Source organism: Misgurnus anguillicaudatus, chromosome 21 (genome assembly GCF_027580225.2).
Source record: "Misgurnus anguillicaudatus chromosome 21, ASM2758022v2, whole genome shotgun sequence".
Classification (NCBI taxonomy): Eukaryota; Metazoa; Chordata; class Actinopteri; order Cypriniformes; family Cobitidae; genus Misgurnus; species Misgurnus anguillicaudatus.
This window is the reverse complement of record NC_073357.2, coordinates 51,569,424-51,591,133: the sequence shown is the minus strand read 5'-3', so window position 1 is coordinate 51,591,133 and position 21,710 is coordinate 51,569,424. Positions and strand designations below refer to the sequence as shown.

Genomic DNA, 21,710 nt, shown 5'->3' with positions numbered 1-21,710 from the left:
GTCATATTTATTTTAATAAGTCAGAAACGTGCAGGTGGGCGCCTGCAGCAGGTGACGCTAATTATGGGTCCGCCGAAGGTTAGACCGTCTCATTTCAGTTCTCTTCGCAAACTTCTGAGGCTTCCACCTTGAAAGACCGAGTGCTCACCTTTTAAAGTCGAATGCTCATAAGGTTGCAGCCCTTGAATTGGGACACAGCTATTGTGTCGCCAGCGAAGCAATTGGTTCAATTGACTCGAAGCTTCGAAAAGCTTCGTTTCTCCCATCACTACACCAGGAAATAAAACGTCACACAAAGATCGTTGGATTCGTTATCTAATTGGCTACAAGTTCTGTCTATCAATATTTTCCATGAAGTCATTGGAGGAACGAGCGATTCAAAAACAGCGCTGTTTGGATATTATGTATTATACTCCCGCCTACTTTTAAAATCAGTTTGAACGCGAGTTTACGTGTTTTTTTAGAACCTAAAGTGTAACATTATACACAGTGTTACGATGTAAATAGTCCTCAGATTGTATATTATATTCTAATACAAGAAGTTCATGCGAAATCTAATGTAAACAACAGACAATCTATATTTCACGGATTACGCATTTGTGGATAATATGGTCATTTGATGTATTGGCGGCTTTCATGGGTTATTCACACATCTGAAACAGACTGGATTCGACGTTCAAGCGAAATCTGATGTAAACAACAGACTATATATCTATATTTCATGGATTATAGGCATTTGTGCACAAAAATGGTCATTGGATGTAACTTATTCTAGACGGCTTTCATGGGTTATTCACACATCTGAAACGGACTGGATTCGACTCGCGACCGTTATATCAACACAAAGGTAAGAAGTTCCGTTTATATTTTGCATGTTGTCATCTGGGGCCCGTTTCAATAAGGAGGTTCAACTAACTCTGAGTTTAAACTTGAACTCTGAGTTGATTTACTCTGAGATAGAAAACTCTGAGTTTTCGGATACAGAAAAGCTGATTTGAGTTAGTTCAATCGACTCTGAGTAGGTTGACTCTGAGTTAAGCGCGTGCACAGCCACAATGAAAAGCCATCATCAATGGAGCTCAGATATTACGATTTACCATGGCAACAGCACGTGACAAAGAGGTCTTAATCATTTTTACTACTAAAACTGAAAGTGTTACTGCAAGTGTACAGCAACTAAGAAAAGAGTTGTTTTTGCAAATTGCTAACTTACTCTAGTAAATGCGTACATTTAATTTTTCATCACGGTTAAAATATCAGAAGTAAATAAACTGAGGACTGTACATTATTATATTCATTTACATGCACATGCAATCCCATGGACAAAAAGATGACAGCAGTTCAGCTAAAATAAAATTAAGCATAATACTTTGTCATATAAGGCTATGAACTTTACAAATGTTTGTCATGAATAAAACAAAAATTCGCCCAGCGGGATTCGAACTCCGATCGCCGATGGTACGTCTGGCCCAACTATCACACAGCACTATCCACTAGACCAGCGGTAATGATGAGGGGATACGTAAGAAATGTCAAAACAACTGTATAAATGTAAGAGCACCACAAAGACTGATATTAGTCATATAATGATATTTATATATCTAAAATGACTGCAAAAAATAATAATTGCGCTCACATAAATGTAAGCGGATATGACAAAAAACACTCGGGGTCTCAAAATCCTCTCGGGACATAAATTTAACTTTCTACAAATGAATGCAACATCATCATCTACAAGATTCTCTATAAAAGTACATGACATTTTTGTCACTAAGACGATCGATGCACCTAAGTATAATATTAGCTTTACAAGTCATTTCAATTTACTGTTTTTAGTTGAAAGTTTAGTGTAATATATAAAAATATAAAGTCGTAAGTTAAAATGGTTTGCACTGGCAATTTAATTATAACTTAAAGACAGCTAAAAATTTTTTTACAGTGTACATGATAAAAATGTGCACAATGAATGAATGTACTAAAGCAACTGACAAGATTAAACACCGCTACTCCTTTAAAAATGGGGAGGAGACCACAAGAAACTCAGAGTTTACAGGATAAAACCTGCTCCCGACCAGGTTAGGTTCAGAGAGTATGTTACTCTGGAAACAGACTCTGAGTATAAGTTACCTCTCCTTCTGAAACAGGCTTGACTTACCCCGCTATCTCAGGTTTAACCTACCTCCCTTTTTGAAACGGAAAACTCAGAGTTTCCCTTATTTCAGGGTTAACAAACTCAGAGTTTTCACTTAACCACCTTTCTGAAACGAGCCCCTGGACTTCTGTCACAAAATACTACATTTATGATTTTAGAGCATCTGTATCTCAAAACAGAGACCATACACTGATGCTAAACCTGTAGACCTTTTAAACGGTGTATAGTAATGTTAATATTATTAATGTTTGTAGACAGTATGCTATATATGCTATATATATTGTTAGCAGCTTTAAAAAAAACTGACATCCTCCCGCACACGAATTACTGCGCTTCGAGAATAGTAAATTAGGGATTTTTTGTCACCAAACTAAAAACAATAACAATTGTTTTATTTGCATGTTTAAAGATGCAAATAGTGCATACCTGTTGTGTAAAATATGGAGAACAGTTTATTATTACAAAATAGAATTTAACTTTAGCTTGAGAGTTAAAGGGATATTTCCCCCAAAAATTAAAATTATGATTCATGGCTCATGAGAGAGTGCGCTTTGGTCGTTCCTGAAAGCTAGTGATTTTAGTTTGGATAGTTTTAAATATTTAAATTTGTCTTAAAAATCGCACTAATTGCCCTCAGAAGGCCTTTATTAACCTTCCTGGAGCCAGGTAGATTACTTATGTGAAAGATGGATGGACTTCAAATCAGAAGCACCATTTGCTACAATTCTAAAGCTTAGAACAGCAAGGACATTTTCTAATATAACTCCGATTGTGTTCATCTGAAAAATATCATCATATACACCATCAAGAATGGCTTGAGGGTGAGTAAATCATGGGATAATTTAAATATTTGGGTGAACTAGCAGAATAGGATTTTATGTAAAATAGACTTTCACCACAGCGTGTCTATGAGGATGATTTTCCCCGGAAGCACAAAAGGTGAAAGTTGCAGGCAGCAGGTTAGACAAGCAGTCGGTCCTGCAGCAACAGAAGCAGTATGTGAATCCCAGAGTTGTTGCTCTGCCCCTCCTCATACGTGCAGCGTGTTCTCGGGTCTGATGTCCAGAGACTGCGCTTCATGCGCAGTTAATGTCTCTGCTGTCTGGATGATTAACGTGTGCCGTTTCATTCTCCCGTATGGGCCCCAAAATTTCGTCCCACCTCACCTCACCTGCTCTGGCTGCTGCTCTCGTGGCCTTGGTAAAAATAGATCTGTCAATATGCGAGCTCCCTTTAGTTCTGTTTCCTGGGCGAAAGCGTCAACTTATGGACTATATGCGTATATGCAATATGCGCAATTGAGCAAATATAATGTGTTTGTTTTATGATTAAAATTGTTTTAATAATGCAATTCAGTAAACATTAAGGGGCCAGACTATGCATGTTTGAGGTGTCTAAAAACGTCTTTCACTCAAATTTTTTTGAATACATTAGTGCTATTTTTGTCTTAAAATTGCACATATGTTTTTGTAAGGAATGTTTGCGAAAATAACTTAACTGTCCTAGGGACTCAGGTTTTAGATTAATCCAGGACTATTCCGTAGTTATATTATGATTATATTAAGTAATTTTTACCAACAAACCTATACAATAAAAATACAGGTGTGCATATTAAGACAAAACATGTGTTTATTAAGATATTTCAGTACAAGTTGTTTATAAATTAAAGCAGCTCAAACTAGGAATCGACCGATATGGATTTTTTTTTGCCGATACCGATTTTTGTTTTATCAGCCTTAGGTGATGACCTATACAGGCTGCCGATTTTCTTGAGCCAATATTTAGAGCCGATACTCACTCAATTTACATCATAAAAATGACACAATGATGCCAAATGTTACAAGTCTCAATTTAAAAAAGTAACTAAATAAATATAAATATATATTTTAAAAAAATAGTAAAAACAGGTGTGGGTGCTATGGAACCATGAACTGCACTCTCCACAATGATGAGGAACTATCAGCAAAGGATATTGATTTCTAGCACTTTACTACTACAAATATAGAGATGAGAAATAAAAACCCGCTTTGTGCAGCTATAATCAGCTGTTAGGCCGAGCTTTCGATGTTGTCATGGAAAGGTTGGTTGTTTTTAGTCACATGACCTGCAATCGCAGTCTGTAAATAATGCAAGAAAAACCTGCGAACACAGCAGCCACATATCGGCGACGGCCAATGACGATACACATAAAACACGCAAAAATCAGCCGATATATCGGTCTATCACTAGCTCAAACATGTACTTTAGTCTGGGAATAGTATAAGCCCTCTCCGGGAAACCATCCCCTAATGTAACTAAGGCCTAGTCCTGGATTAAAGTGCTTCTTAGTATTTAAAACATCTCAAAATAAACTGATCTACAGTAGGAAATTAAGAATCAACCCTTAGTGTCAATAAACGTAAAATATCCCGTAATACGATCACATATACAGGCCAAGCTGATCAAGAAAACCTGTGTATTTTCATCTGTCAATACTGATTAGTAACACGCTCACTTTTGCAGTCTAAATTATTGATCCGACATGTCAATAGCAAGTCCCGAGCTGTAGCATTAATACAACTCTTTATTGAATCTAGCCATGGACCTGAGGGTGTGATAAAAGTGGTTTGAGGACAATTAATTTCCCTGATAGTGTAGAAACCGCAGGCGCTATTCCTCGTACGCTGACAAAGGGGGGGTTGTGGCTTGCTTGAACGGGCGACAGCTCCGTCCTTCACACTGTCTGATCTGCTCGGGAACAGCATTCAAGTCTAATGCTAATTTGAATGACACCGATGGAAATCTTGGCTCGCTTTCAGGGGACTACATTTGGGCTGGCCTGACGACCTTCTCCACGAGAACATGGAAAACGTCTTTGCTCAATATGTCACAGTGCCTATAATAGAGAAAGACAGGAAAGATACTGGAATCCTTTTAAAACTGCAGCAGGACTGTTTGGTGAAAGTAAAGAAAATGTGAGATGATAGAGCATACATCTGACAGCCAGACATTTGTTTTTTATATGCCTAAAAATGTTACACTGTATATAAATGGTGTTGTAAATGATACATTCTCTTTCGTACACACACACTCCTAAAATACATAAAAAATGTGCTTTGTATTGTTTAAAAATGAATATAACCGTTTTATTTTCTTATGCAGTGTTCAAGAGCTAAAAAATATTTTTGTTAGTTTCTCTCAGTTTAGTTTTCTGCAAATAAATTATTTATAAATTATTTTTATTAGGAACTTGACAGAAATGTTGTTGGAAGTTGATACAATGAAACAGAAATTATAATTTTACTTAAACACCTAAAAATAGGACATTTAGGCTGCGTCCGAAACCGCACAATGTACACAGTACGTACTTAACTCTTTCACCGCCAGTGTTTTTTAAAAAAGTTGCCAGCCAGCGCCAGCGTTTTTCATGATTTTCACAAAAGTTTAATGCCTTCCAGAAAATGTTCTTCTTCAAATATATAAACATACAATATACCAAATGAAAGAACAGACCCTCTGCTTTCAAACAAAAAAAAATGTTTCATCCTACCTTCAGTAGTTCTTTTGTAATCAGCTTTTGAATATGGGAAGGTTTCTGCAAAAACACCACATTTTGAGCAAAAAGCAGAGATAATTCGATTTTTGTGACGGACTTTTCATAGAGATCCCATTCAGAGCGATCTTTAAAACATACACGGACATGCAGCAGCTTGCCATAGGGCAATACTTCCGGTTTTAAAAAGTTGCAATAGCGGTATTGCAGAAAGACGGAAATACTCGTCATTGGCGGGGAAGCGTTTTCTCTTGATTGACGAGATATTTCGTCAATGGCGGGGAAAGAGTTAATGAGATGAAAGTAACTACTTAATGACCGTTAAATCAGTAGGTACTGTATAGTATGAACCCCGGTAGTATGAATGTGATTCGGACGTACTACATCCGCCATGTTGATACATCACGTGACATACGTCGTCATCACGTCATGTCATACTATTGCGAAAACAGCCACATCGCCGACAACGTCTCTGCTTCTTCGTTGGATAACTCCTCTCCTGGGGCATCATGGGATAGTGAAGTTTCCGTCGTATACACACTTCAAAATCTTACCGGAAGTAGTTGGTCATTCGGGTACTACTGTTTTTTGGAATACTATGTATTCGGACATACTACTCGCCTCACCTACTGCTTTTCGCTTACTATGGAAATAGGTAGTTTCGGACGCAGCATTAGAAAAATTGAAAATAATCTTCTTAATTTTTTCTGCAGCTGTATATTAGGGCTGCAACGATTCACATTAAATATATCTTTCTGAATCGCAAGGCTGCGATTCTGTGTTTCATGCATGCGTGTATTACGGCATTTTGGTCAGTAGGAAGTCCTTATCAATCTGAGTCGTTTATAACGTGCATTTAGCAAAATCTTCAAAATATTCTTTATTATTTTTATGAAAATACCTAAAACAATTTAAAGAACGCCAATATAAATATTCTTATAGACATCTACTGGAATAGTGTTTGTAATGGTACTTCTTCTGTGGCACAAATGGAGTTTCTGCACGAGAGCGCCCTCTGGCTTTTGGATGTGCCGGGATTTCACCGTGACTCTTTAAAATTCTTTCATTGAGAAAATGCGCATTTGCACGATTAATCGTCACGGCTCTACTGTATATATCAGCCTATAATCAGTTTTGACAGAGAAAATACGCACTGCACTTATAGGATTTCACATCAAAATCATTTGAAACGAGAAGTAAAAAATGTATCGGTATTGGTAGATGTCATTTTCCGGCCTGGAGTAAAGTTTGCTTTTTACGTGTTTGCGAAAGTATGTGCACGTTCAACACATGTGCATTGTGATAAAATGCAACTCATCTCTTGGGCTACACTACATTCCTTTTGTGCGCGTGCACGACCTATGCGCATAGTTTGCATGGTTAAAAAAATCGGAAATTTGCGTCAAAGATTCGCAAGGACCTCGTCTAAAAAATTGAACTACTTCTAACTTAGTAACCAAAAATCACTATTGGCACATACATTTTGTAGGCTATTTGTTCAATCCCTAACAATTAAATCATTTACATTTAGACATTTAGTAGATGCATTTATTCAAAAGCGACTTAGTTAAGGATTTCACTTTTAATTTCTGTTTATTTGTTTAGTAATTGGGCTTTAAATCCATGCCTCTTTTTTTTAATACATATTTTGTCACCCTTCGTGTTTAAAAGCACAGCAAATCAGTGTGTTAAGCACATAAGCATTCAATGTCCACATACTTGGAGACCAAATAATTTTCAAATTTTAATTATACGTTTAGAGATTCTGAAGCAAATGTCATTTTAAAAGCAGTTGAAACACAGATGTTAAAATGGGGTTAATTGAATTTTAAGCCTTGTCACAGAAGATTGTGAAGTCCATGAAACAGCACTTTAATTACACTATTAGCTTGTGGATTAAGGTCACCAATATTTTAACAAGTAATTATGATGTCGCTGTCTATGCATTAACAGCAGTTTTGTATATATTGCTTTTGGTCAGCTGATTTGTCGTGTCAAACATTACTTTAGTGCTGTGTTGAATTTTGCATTGACTATTTCTCCACAATTTAACTTATAATTAAAATCTCACTTTTATCTTTTCAGTTTGACAATAAAAGGAAAACACATCATTGATTACAGTAAAAAAATCCATTACACTGGCTACGACAGCGTGCACAGACAGCCAGTGTGATATTTTCTCTCAAGTGTACAACTCGTCCTTGCTTGTCAAACTATATTGACGGAAAGCTAAGGACATAAGAATTATTCATGTCAAACTGTTAAAGTTATGACAGCCTGAAAATATTCAGATATATCGGAGGCCCGCTTTATTTTGCTGAATAGTTCAATGGACTGTCAGTAAAATATCCACCCTCAGTGGAAATCATGTGACCTGTCACTGACTTCCATTTCAAGGCATGTGACTCTCTGCAATTACATTAATGAGTATTGACTATAATTACCAAATTACACCAAATTACTGATGATTTGGAAATAATTGCACATCATTACATTTGCATGTTTTATTAAACATGAGTGAAACTGAAATCGGCATAATCAATCGTTTTAAATGCTATGATGTCCATAGTAAACCAACTACGATAGCCAATGTTGACATTTGAAATCATTAAACAAACACGCCCCTATCCCAATAGAATCTGTACCTTCTTTTGATAGATCCCACACATACGCAACCCAGGCAATGATGTTGTTTAGTAGACACGCACCTTACTGCTGATTGGCTACAAGTGTGTTTTGGTAGATCTAGTCATGTATATTTACCTAAAACAAGTGTAACACAAAAATCGATTTTGTCTGTTTGGCCCACATGTGTGTTATTTTCGTCCCAGCTGACAGGGTCGAAAGTAACAATGCGCTACTTACCTGTATGTTAAGTAAAATTATACTGAAGTCGTTTTACATTTGTTTGAAATCCCGACTGATGGGCCGACTGATTCAAGCTGATAGAAGAGCAACTTTGACTGAAATAACCACTCGTTACAACCGAGGTATGCAGCAAAGCATTTGTAAAGCCACAACACGCACAACCTTGAGGCGGATGGGCTACAACAGTAGAAGACCCCACCGGGTACCACTCATCTCCAATACAAATAGGAAAAAGAGGCTACAATTTGCACAAGCTCACCAAAATTGGAAAGTTGAAGACTGGAAAAATGTTGCCTGGTCTGATGAGTCTCGATTTCTGTTGAGTCAGAATTAGGCGTAAACCGAATGAGAACATGGATCCATCATGCCTTGTTACCACTGTGCAGGCTGGTGGTGGTAGTGTAATGGTGTGGGGGATGTTTTCTTGGCACACTTTAGGCCCCTTAGTGCCAATTGGGCATCGATTAAATGCCACGGCCTACCTGAGCATTGTTTCTGACCATGTCCATCCCTTTATGACCACCATGTAGCCATCCTCTGATGGCTACTTCCAGCAGGATTAAGCACCATGTCACAAAGCTCGAATCATTTCAAATTGGTTTCTTGAACATGACAATGAGTTCACTGTACTAAAATGGCCCCCACAATCACCAGATCTCAACCCAATAGAGCATCTTTGGGATGTGGTGAAACGGGAGCTTCGTGCCCTGGATGTGCATCCCACAAATCTCCATCAACTGCAAGATGATATCCTATCAATATGGGCCAACATTTCCAAAGAATGCTTTCAGCACCTTGTTGAATCAATGCCTCATAGAATTAAGGCAGTTCTGAAGGCGAATAGGGGTCAAACACAGTATTAGTATGGTGTTCCTAATAATCCTTTAGGTGAGTGTATATCTCTGTCTAAAACATTATCTTTTAAAATTGTGTTTTTTTATGAAAAATCTTACTTTCTCCCCTGCTCTCCCATAAAATACTGTTCACTTGTCAATAATGTTATATGGGACCCTGGGCCAGAAAACCAGTCATAAGGATACATTTTTTGATACAAAACCTAAAAGCTGAATAAGGATTTCCATTATTCAAGACCATATTTGACCGAGATACAACTATTTGGAATCTGAGGGTGCACAAAATCAAATTAATGAGGAAATTGCCTTTAAAGTTGTCCAAATGAAGTCCATAGCCGTTTCTCAATGTCAAGGATACTTCCTTGGCAGGACTAGTCCTTACAAGTCACTTCCTTTCGAGGCTCCTTTTAAGCATTCGGAGAACACGTTAAATGGAACAGGCTAGCAAGTGCACGTCATTACGTCATTGCGTGATTGAAAGGTGTGCTTTCGGTGCTGCGCGCATAGGATTGTGGGTGATTTCAGCGCGTGAAGAGCGCGAAGGATACAAATTTGCATCCTTTCCTGTATATGGGATATTTCTCGAACGAAGGACTCAGTCCTTGGCTGAAATTTCAAGGATCCTCGACATTGGAACAGTCCTTCGACGGACGTCGATGACGTTGCATCCTCGAAATTCTAGCTTCCGAGGATCCTTCCTTGACATTGAGAAACGGCTCATAACAACACATATTACTAATGATAAATACATTGTTAATATATATATACACTGTCTTCATGGAACATGATCTTTATTTAATATCCTAATGATTTTTGGCATAATAAGTTGATAATTTTGACCCATACAATGTATTGTTGGCTAGTGCTACAAGTATACCCGTGTATGACTGGTTTTGTGGTCCAGGGTCACATATACCTGTCTAAGTACAGTACAGTTTTTTTTCTAGAATAGACTGTCACATGAATCCACAGTCTGCAGTTTAGTCAACTACCAAGCCCTCATCCTTTCCAGTACATTCCTGTCAATTTCTCATTTCCGTTCCGTTCTGCCTGAACCCATCCATTCGCTCCACCCTGAAGGTAAAACTCTGACAAAATAAAAAACTCATCTACCTCTCCCCATCTTAACCGACTCTGTCAGCGGCGGTCCCCTCGGTCACCTCAGTCACCACGGCCACACGACTTTCTGCTGACGTCCCCAGCGCGGTGAGACTTGCCAGCCGCAGCATTCTGAAAGGCCTGCGTTGGCCTCTGGGCATTATGGGTACCTCCCTTCAGAAGACTCACCAAATACCACGCAGTCCACTAAATTTCAGCCCTACACACACACACAGCTGCCAAGTTGTTTGATGCTCAATGCTTTTGAAGCTTTCCTAAAATCATTTTTATTTTCTGTTTTAATTAATAAAGGCATCTTACACGCACTCGAGGCAATTAGCGTTGTGTCGCGTTGGCGCTACGGAGCAGATGGTGATTGACAATAAAGGCAAGTTTCTCAATCAGCCGCCATTTGTCTGGTGTCATTAATTATCGAGCGAAGTTTACGTTTGGTCCCCGAAGTTGATACTTTGGGAGAAGAAGAATATCATCCCTTCTGTTGCTCATTACTCTTTAAAGCTGAGAATGGATGGAGTGAGCGTTGTTGTGTTTTCATCACAGGCAGCTGGCAGAAGGCAAAAGAAAGCTCACGTTCAGCTTATTGTTTGCTCATTACTTGACTAATAGTTTGGTTTTACATATTGCTTCTTACACTTACTTAACAGATGTAGTAACGTAATATTTGATATAGATTAAATCTGGGGATTTTGTCAAAAAAGCATCTTGTTTGATGGGTTAATGTGCTTAGAAGTCTAACCCAGCTTTGATAAGAGGAAATACTGAAAGTTATTTGAAAGCTCTGTGGAATACTTGATTTTGATTGGTCAATGCAATGAAGTAGTGAAGGAAATTATATAAAGGATAATGTACAGTTAGCAGGTCATCAGAAAATAAACCCCTTTAGGATGATTGAAGACGCCTCCGCTTTGCATCTGGATTCTGAGCACTCTGTTGGGGTTTATTTTACATTAATGACCAGCTGACTGTACATTAATACTTACAGTACATAACTTACTTTACATACAGTATATACAGTAAACTTAGTTCTGGAGATTATATGATTAGACACAACTATTTGTTATGGCTCTATCAAGATGCAAAAGATTTGCAGCATTAATTTGTGGCGCTCACAAGCTGTCAAATGTGGCATTTAGGGATGCACCGATATGGAAATTTTGGCCGATACCGATAACCGATAACTCTTTAAATTTGGGGGCCGATAACCGATATCTATAGGCTGATAAATATTCTTATAATTTTCACAATGAAAAACTCGCAGACCGCGGACATCTTGTCTTTGCGCTAGACTAGCATACTCTTCTTAAGCCCGCAACACGTGTCATCTTCGTGCTATGTCACAGAAAGCACCAATCAAAACTCCACATGGCCAGCAATGAGCAAGTAAAGTGATTCAACCAACCAAAATAATCCATAATTTATCGGCTTACATTTATCAGCCTAATTTTGCTATCAGACCCAATAACCGATAATATTAAAAATAAGCAGTTATCGGCCGATAACGATATATTGTGCATCCTTAGTGGCATTTGCTGGACTGTGCCATAAACAATACACTATTGGTGAGACTGTCCTCCAAAAATAATGACCTTTATAGTTAATTTGTGCAAGCAGCTTATAATGACGTACAGTAAAGTAACGTGTTTAGTGTAGGCTTGCCGCGATGGTCGGTGAAACGGTGATAACCGGTGCTTCAGCCTCTCACCGGTTAGATCACTTGCCCACCGCGACACCGTCGTTTTGATATTTTCGTGTAACTAAATCATTTAGTTTCGTTAGAGAGAGCAAACACTTATAACTGAATGTGTCTGCAGACTGAATTTAGCGGAGCTGAACGCGCGTCACGTCACAGAGCAGCAGGTGTCAGATTTAATTTATTCCTGTCAGAGTGTGCGAGGCAAGCTGACTGACCAGACGAAGGCAGAAGCCGCGTGGTTAGGTTACTCGTTTTTGTTATAATATACATATATGATGTTTAATATAACACAGATCGTTTTGTTCTTGTGTTTTTCATCAAGAAAAATAATAAACCCATCATTCAAGCAGCGCTTTATGGAGAAGTAGCCGGTTGCTCTGCTTGGGACTGGCGGGTTTTGTGCGAATTACCTGGGCACATTGACTTAAGCACTTAATTAAACCAGCTGTTGCACTCGCATTGCACGCAAATTCATACGCGATTTAACGCAGCGTACGCAAGCACTGCATTTAAACAGTTGCATAATTCAAAAGTGAAAGTAAAATGTGCACGTCTGCATGCGCATTTATAAGCCCCTCCCACCCGGTGAAACCGGGATCACCGGGTTTGTGACGCGCCGATTAACCGGTGAGAAAATTCTGTCACCGCGGCAACCCTAGTTTAGTGCTCTCTAGCGCCAATAGCTCACAGTATACAACCTGTGGTTACGTTTTAAGGTTTTTGCCACACTGTTAGACATTTTCAAGGATTTTTACAGTAACCTACTGGCAACACTGTTGCCAGTAGGCTACTGTAAATAAGATTTACAGTTCTAAACTGTATTTCCATTTTACAGTATTTAAATGCTACTGTAAATATGTAATACAGTGTGCTACTGTAAAAACCCAGGTTTAAAGTATACTACTGTATACTATACTGCTATTCTTTTTTTATACATTCATTTTTATTATATTTAAATTATTATATTTAAATTTTTAGATAAAATAATTTTTTTACATTTTAACCTACAGATACTGCTAACATTTAATTCAAAGAGACAATTTTAAATATTGAAACCTTTATTTAAAACAATACAAATACTTTAAGAAGTTGTGTGAAATTACATTTAAAACATACACATTTCAAATCATTTGCAGTAATACATTTAAAATAACACAAATTATAAACATACATACGTATAACACTGATTACAGGTTTAGTTAATCCAAAAATTATAATTTTATAATTTAAACAATGATTTTCTTTGGTTTTCTAGTTACAATGGGAGTAGTCTGTGACCGCATTATAAAATGGCTCCACATTATACGTGCTATATATTTCAAGTGTCCCAAAGACATACAAAAAGGGGTGATGAAAATATAATCCATATAATCAATTTTGACCCGTCATTTCTCTAAATAAGTAATGCAAGTAAACAGCTATACCTGATGGATAGGATGCTCACAGTCAAGTTTACTGTCAGGCCTGCAACAACCAGGATATACCAACAAAATATACACATCAGGAAGAATGTGTAGATGCAGTATTTGGAGTCTTTGGCATAGGACTTACACGCAATCATGTCTGCCTTTAGACGACTTTAAATTATGTCAAGTTACATGGAGTTATGCTATAATGATTTGGTGTTATACATTTTGCATCCTACTTTTGAAGCTAGAGAGGTGATCATGATCCACTACTGTAACCAGAAAACCCATAACACCACAAAATCAGCATCATAATAGCAAAATAAAAATTTTTGTGACCCTTCTATTTAGTCTAGTTAAGTTTTCTTAAAATAAAACTGGTTTAAAATGAAACAATGACTGTCTGTCTTTACATTTATCTTCACATTTACAGAAAAAGGCAAATAACATACAGTGCAATGCAAAGTATACATTTTTTATCAGCATGTGCATTCCCTTGTTCGAACCCATGGCGTTTTATGATGCTAACACAATGCTCAAACACAGAGAAAGGTTCTAAGAACGTTCCTTGAAAGTTCCCAAAGATCCCAATAACGTTATGAACGTTTTTGCTTGTAATGATAAAAAAACATTACATTCTATTATTTACAAACTGTTGTAAAACACATTCATAAAATATACTAAACATGTGTTTTAAACATTGTGAGTACATTTAACCATGACATTGTCTGAAAATAAAATGTAACATTCCTCTAACATTCGGACAATCAAGAAACATTCCTAAACAATTTAAAAACTGGACACTTTTATGTTGGCTTAACATTATTGGGACCTTTGGGAACGTTGTTAGAACTTAGAACTAGAGGAGATATACTCTTTAGCCTTTACTTACAGTAAATACAGTAAATGTACTTACCAACTTACAGTTCTGAATGCACATCAAAATGAATTGTCATAAGAAATAATACAGTAGCTTCAAAAAATACCAAACTTCTGGTATAAGATAATCAGTCTTGTTATAAAATAATCCTGTGAGTCCTGTAAGCAAAAGAAAGATGGTCATAATTATTTTGAACCACAGTTTTTTACAGTACTGTTTGTTACAGCTGTTAGTTAAGAAGGGAGACCTAACTAACCCATATATGCAGCACATACTGTATCTTATTGAGAAGTGTCTGACCTAATACAAGTTGTTTCACTCAAACTCTGTGAGGTGGTGAAGAAAGGATGGATATTCTGTTGTCCTCTTCATCCTCACTTGTCTCTCATTCCAGTTCTTGCAGTGTATTTTGTTACATCCTCCTTAATTTATCCTCCCAAAGAAATTAGACAGCAGAATTAATGCAGGGAAAAAAGGACATATTTAACACATTTAATACATGATGCTAAACACTCATTTTTCAGTAAATACTGTTTTGAAATGATAACCAGAGTAGATGTACTGTACTCGAATCACTGCACCATGGCCACAGGTCTGTGTGTTAGGACACTGGGACATGGTTTTCTGATCGAGGCTGAATATTTACTGTACAGCTACATTGGCCTCAAAAGCAATTTAATACAAAACAAAAACACATTTTAAAACTTGATTTTATGCAAATTAGTTTTCAGCCTTTATGTTTAAACATATTTACATTTAATATATAATGTTTTTCCGATTGGCCACAACACACAAACAACATACGCTCATACATTGAAGTCGTTTGTAAAACTGTTAAACAAACTCTTATTATGTTCACATGGGACTTTCTAAAATGTTTAACGTAGTTTAACGAATTTGAAAGATAAAATTTAGTTATACACTTTATTAATAATGCATAATTTATGTAACAGGTAAAGCCAAGCGGATGAGAATATAAACACAACGTAACTTACACATTAAGAGTTTTCCTCCCAGCTTCATGTAATTAAGGGTACTTTGTTAAATATGCTTTTTATTAATAAATTATTCTCTCAGGTAACGTTATATACTAAATCTGATCTTTTCATATCATTGACGTATACATTAGGCTACGTTAAGCATTTCTTCATAATAGTTTTATAAAAGGAAAACACTAGCGTGTAATTTAACGTACCGCGCGTGCTCGTAGGCTTGCATACACATAGGATGATTTATTAATTAGGTTTATACTGACTTTGGTAAACTAATATTACCGTTATACGTTAAGCAACGCGTCCGGTTAACGGTTTTAAAATGTCCCGTTCGGGTAAACAACAACCGCGGGTCTGATAATAAATAACTTATATAGATTTTTTACCTTGCTGGTCTTTTTTCATTCTCTCCTCTCGTGTATCTTCAACTGAAAAGCGCCGCTGTGCTGTCCCAGGGAAAGTCTTGTTTGAAAACTCTTCAGTTTATGTGCACACCTGAAATCAGTCCTCTGAACACCTGTGCTGCTACATGGTTCCTTAGCTAAAATAAGTCAACGCCTGTGTGTATACAATTGTCAAAAATGATGATTTTGAGAAAAATAAAATAAGGATTTGTGTGAATAAGGAAAATGCCGCCAAAAGACTGTTAGAAAATATACAGTAGCATACAGCAATTTTCAAAAATACAGTAAATTACTGTATATGATGTATGATGTCACAGAAAATTCCCAAAATGCAACGCGAATTACAGTTATGTACTGTATAAATAGTTTACAGTATTATACTGGGTGATATACAGTAAATTACTGTAAAAAATACAGAAATGTCTAACAGTGCATATAAGTCAGATTAGACGCATTTAATTTAATAAATTTGTAAATGTAGAAATTGTTTAGAAAAAAATATGGTTTTATAGTTATTATGGAGCATCTAACCCCACCCTTAACCTAAACCCAACCAATTCTCAACCATATAAAACACAACACGCAAGTAAAAATACAGTCACAGGTATTTCCGTAAATTGACAAAAAAAACCAGTATAAAAGTATTACAAACAATTTGCATTTGAGCCTTGCGAACTGAAGCCATGGGATCACTTTATATGAAGAAAATCATGCGCATACAGAAAGCATGACAAAATCGGTCACAACAGCCAATAGCCTCACATTCTTAGCTGACGTAATGATGCAATCGGTCACGAGACCCAATGGTATTTCATAATCAATGATGACGTATTATCGCTTTTTCTGGCAGCAGTTTTTGATCTGACATTTACAGCGTTTTTGCTAAATCAACACATATTTTACGTTTAAAAAAATTTGTTAAACAATTTCAACTTGAACTTATAAGTTATGCCAACTTTTTTTAAGCCAAAACTTAAAATAGTAGGTTGAATTGACTTGTAAAACCAAGTTGTTTTAACTTCATGCTGCATGTGTTTTTAAAGTGTATATAATAACCTGAATTCTATACTGTACCACAGTACCATCAAAACACATTTTTAAGCGCGATATCATCCACGTTTTTAAATATCACCTGCAAAAACCATTTGCAAAGGCAGTGAATGACTCAAGGTCTGGAGCGCTGCAGCTGTTGTTTTACGCAAGAAAGTAAATCTGATAGACTTTGCCCAGAGACAATGGTATTGTGTGGCGCTTATAAAGCACACTAAAAATAAACAGAGTAGGAGATAAAGCATGAGGCAGGGGATCAGTGCCCATGACGACTCGAAATAACATACCGGCTAACTCACTGCAATCCTGAAGAGTCAGTTCACCACTCTTACTTTGATGTTATTTCATCATCATCTACAACAGTCCTAATAAACCTCACTGTGAATTCAGAGTTCAACTTGTTTGAATGCAGCTGAAAAGAAATTGCAAAAATACACGTATCACAATATGCACATAGTTTGCAAACATGAAACGATTTTAACATTTGGAAATGGTACATGCAATCAGTGTAAGTAATATCTGTTTTAGTTTAGTTTTAGCTTTCTTCAATATCGCGCAGGCCTTGTGCAGTGTAAGAGTATATTTACTGTATTAATATATACAATGTATGTTCAGATTTCTTCTACACTGTTGTAATTTAACCCATCTGTGTTTGATTCAATCCAAAACGCTGGGTTGTTTTAACACATTTATGGGTCAAATCTAATCATTTTCTGGGTTCATTTAATCCAAGATCTGGGTTTGTCCAACCTTACCTCACGGAATTTGTACGTATTTTCAACGTGATCTGATGAGAATACGTGTGTATTTTCACGTAAAGTGTGGTTGTGTTACATGTACATTTATTTACGTTATTATACACACTGAAACGTATAATATCGACGTATTAACTAATACGTTAATTATTTACATATTAACAGCTTTACAGAAGTACAGATTTATACATATTCCTATTAAATATTAAAATCGCAGGAACTGGCGTTTCTTACTCATATTAATGACATGTTTTTAATCATATTTTCTGACTTATTTACTTATTTAGACCGTTTACTCATTTACCTAATGAAATGTTCATGACATTCAGAAAATTACACAATATTAAACCAAACTAACATTCCTTTAACCATTCTTTAACATTTAGTTTGTTTGCCATGACACACAAAAGGCGTTTTCCCCATGCAGCCTTTTCATATTCAACAACAATAATTACACCAACATAAATTCACAAAAGGCTTTAATTGTATTAATTCCCTGTAGGCCTAATCCACATTTATAAAATTCATACGATTGTGAGGAACAGATCCAAATTCAGCCCTTTATCCGATCTTGATACCAGTTCTCAGCAGCAACCATAAACGTCAAATCTCGCATTCATTACGAATTTAAATTCGAAATATTACTCGCTTTACAACACATTGCTTTACGGCAGTGATATTGGCTCTTGCGTGCTACGTCACAAATTTGCGATGTTGTCGTCTTTCAGAAATTTGCCATCTTTTAGATTTGAAATGCGCGCCTTGACAGAGAAAAGCGGATTAACGTTTTCGTGGATTAATAACTTTAATACTTCTTTGTATTTCATATACTCCAGAGAGGACCACGGCGGCAGCATATCGTCATTTTAACTTCTTCTGGTACTGATTTTGAAAATTCACAATAAATAAATGACTTATCTGTCTGTTATGATTTTTATTTCTAACAGTATATGATTTTAATAAACTTTTTTGGGTAAGTTTAGGGATATGACTGTATTAGTGGTGTAAAATATCTTTTAAATGCTATATTGTTACTAAAAATGTCCTACATATTTCTGTCAGTTGCGTTACAGAATACATAAAGAATACATTACGTTTTTTTTTAATATTTTGTCTAAAAAAGGTTTGGGTTTAGGGTAAGGTTTGGGGTAGGGTGAGAATGGTAATATTATCGATAAAATAGTTAAATTGAAATTATACAGCATTCTTTATGGTATAAAATACGGATGTGACGATAAATGCCGATATACACTAATAATACGTGGCTGATAACTATTCTGAATCACACAGCCGATATTATGCAGCTATTTTATGTACTATGACTTTTGATCAGTAAGTCCTTATTGATCTGAAATCACTGTTTGTTTGAGTCGTTTATAACATGCATTTGAAAAAGCAACACTCGTCAAACATAATCATACATATTCTTTATTATCATGAAAATATGTAAAAAGGTTTGAAGAACAGCAATATAAATATATCCTTAAGCCATTTTACTGGAGCTGCGTGTATGGTTCTTCGTCTGCAGCGCATATTGAGTTTATGCACGAGAGCGACCTCTGGCTTTTGGATGTAGCGGCATTTCACTGTAATTCATTGAGAAGTAGGGGTGTCCATGGTTAACCGATTAACCGATTAACCGTTAAAAATTGTTTAACCGAGTGAAACATTTTGCTCGGTTAAAAGGCATTAATGGCGTGCATTGAATTTAGCTGTAATACATTTTTGCACCACCAGAGACCGCCAAAGCACTCCCAGACATTTGTAATGTCCACAAATAGTAGCAGTTTTCTAATATGAAGCGGGCAAAGAAAAGCACAGTGTGGGAGCACTTTAAAATCGAGAATGACAGGGCAAAATGCAAGTATTGCAATGCAGTGCTTATATACTTCATGTACAACCTAGGGTTGCTGCGGTGACAGAATTTTCCCACCGGTTAATGCATGCAGACGTGTGCATTTTACTTTCACTATTGAATTACGCAATTGTTTAAATGCAGCGCTTGCATAAGCTGCATTAAATCGCGTATGAATTTGCGTGCTTATGAATAAACAGCTGATTTAATTAAGTGCTTGAGTCAATGTGCGCAGGTAATTCTCGCAGAACTCGCCAGTTCCAAGCAGTGCAACCGGCTACTCCTCCATAAAGCGCTGCTTGAATGATGGGTTTATTATTTTTCTTGATAAAAAATACAACAAAACTATCTCGCTTATATTAAACATCATATATGTGCATTATAACAAAAACGAGTAAGCACGCAGCTTCTGCTATCGTCTGGTCATTCAGCTCGCCTCGCAAACTCTGACAGAAATAAATGAAATCTGACACCTGCTGCTTTGTGAAGTGACACGCGTTCAGCTCCGCTGTGAATTCATGCAGCAGACACATTCAGTTATAAGTGTTTGCTCTCTCTAACGAAGCTAAATGATTTAATTACAAGAAAATATCAAAACGACGGTGAAAGACGGTGTCGGGGTGGGCAAGTGATCTAACCGGTGAGAGGCTGAAGCACCGGCATTCACCGTTTCGCAGACTATCGCGGCAAACCCAGCCAACACCCGGGCATCAGAGAGGCGGCCGCGGAGCCTGCGAGTACCTTCGCCCAGCCTACCATCCCCGCGAACGCAAAAGTCAGTGACATACTTAAGCTGCTCTGTCCTTACCACTGCGTTTTATTTCTATAAATTAATTTTGTTTTAAATGTCGTCCAACCAGTTATTAAAGGTGTTAAAAATTAATAACTACCCCTTTCTCGTGTGTCTGTATCTCTGGGTTGCCTTGCGCATAATATGGTTAACCGAGTATTAACCGCTAAGGGTGTCGGTTAACGGTTAATTAAAATCTTGAAAACGTGCAGCCCTATTGAGAAGCATAGCAAGCATCATCGGATGATTTATCGGTACACCCCTAGTATAAAAGATTTGTAAATGTTTAACATTTTATAGATGTAAAACTTAATAATGTTACCATTGAATGTAAGTACGTCTACATTGTACACTTTGGCAAATACGTATAAATTAATCTGTAACCCCAACGTCACAGGAGTGAAAACAAATCGTAAAAAAAAACATACAAGTTTAATCACACAAATTAATACAAATTAGCCACATGTTAAAATATTTATGAATTGTCATGAGATTGGGTTGGTTTTTCCCTTTTTGACCCAATGCTGGGTGGATTATTTTTAGAGTTTAATATTAACCATTTATATATAAATTTGTAACCAGTGTGTACATTTAAGTTACTAATATGCACTCTTAACTCTTTAGGTGCAAAGGTGCAGTTTTTGAAAGGGTAGCACCTCAACTATAGGGAACATTATTTGACCTTTTTTTTTTGACAGACACAAGATGCTGTATGAAATGTTCTCATTTTGGGATACTGGACCATCAGGTCTTGTACAAACTTATAGTGTCTATGGAAATATAAAATAAGAAATCGTGAAATGTGGTGATTTTTCAAGCCTCTAAAAAAGGCTAAATTTGAAGCATTTGTCACTAGTAGTCTCAGAATAATATATAGGTGTACATCAAATCCAGTCATATTTTAGGATAAAGCGGTAGTTTGTTGGTTGGAAAACGGCAAAAACTGCAGACACGGGCAGGATTTCACTGGCTTTGTGAAATGAAAGATAAAGATGGATTGCTGGAGTATCTGTATCAGAGAAAAGCCAGAGGTGTAGTGAAGCTCTTCGGCTGGATGCTTCATTGTGTGCTAAAGGGCAAAACTGCGAGAGACCTCCTGCCTGCGTGATTGTGCAGGTGAAATGAAAGACGTCTCTTTTCTCTGAGGCTAAACTGCGGCATTAATGAATGAATAAATAAATATATAAATGGATCATCTTCCATTAAATTTTAATGTCCACTGTACTTTTCGGGGAAAAAGGAGGTTATTCTCCTCTACGTTATTCTCTCACAACTCGAATAATATTTATACAGTATTACATTTCAGCCGGACAGATGTGCCGTCAAGTGCAGCTCACTTCCAGATTTTTTTCTCCTTTAT

The 21,710-nt window shown here is 36.7% G+C and overlaps 2 long non-coding RNA genes across 2 annotated transcripts in view; one reads left to right on the top strand and one right to left on the bottom strand.

Moving 5' to 3' along the window:
- The first annotated feature begins 485 nt into the window (after nt 1–485).
- Nucleotides 486–21,710, top strand: part of LOC141352953 (uncharacterized) — a 138,131-nt gene continuing 116,906 nt past the window's right edge. The window contains exon 1 of the long non-coding RNA XR_012359992.1: nt 486–847. This is a non-coding gene — a long non-coding RNA (uncharacterized lncRNA). The remainder of the gene's footprint in view (nt 848–21,710) is intronic.
- On the bottom strand, nt 13,213–16,312 carry LOC129447713 (uncharacterized). The gene is made up of 3 exons (XR_012360065.1): nt 15,883–16,312; nt 14,805–14,937; nt 13,213–14,662 (listed from the first exon to the last, which is right to left on the bottom strand). It is a non-coding gene; the product is annotated as an uncharacterized lncRNA (long non-coding RNA).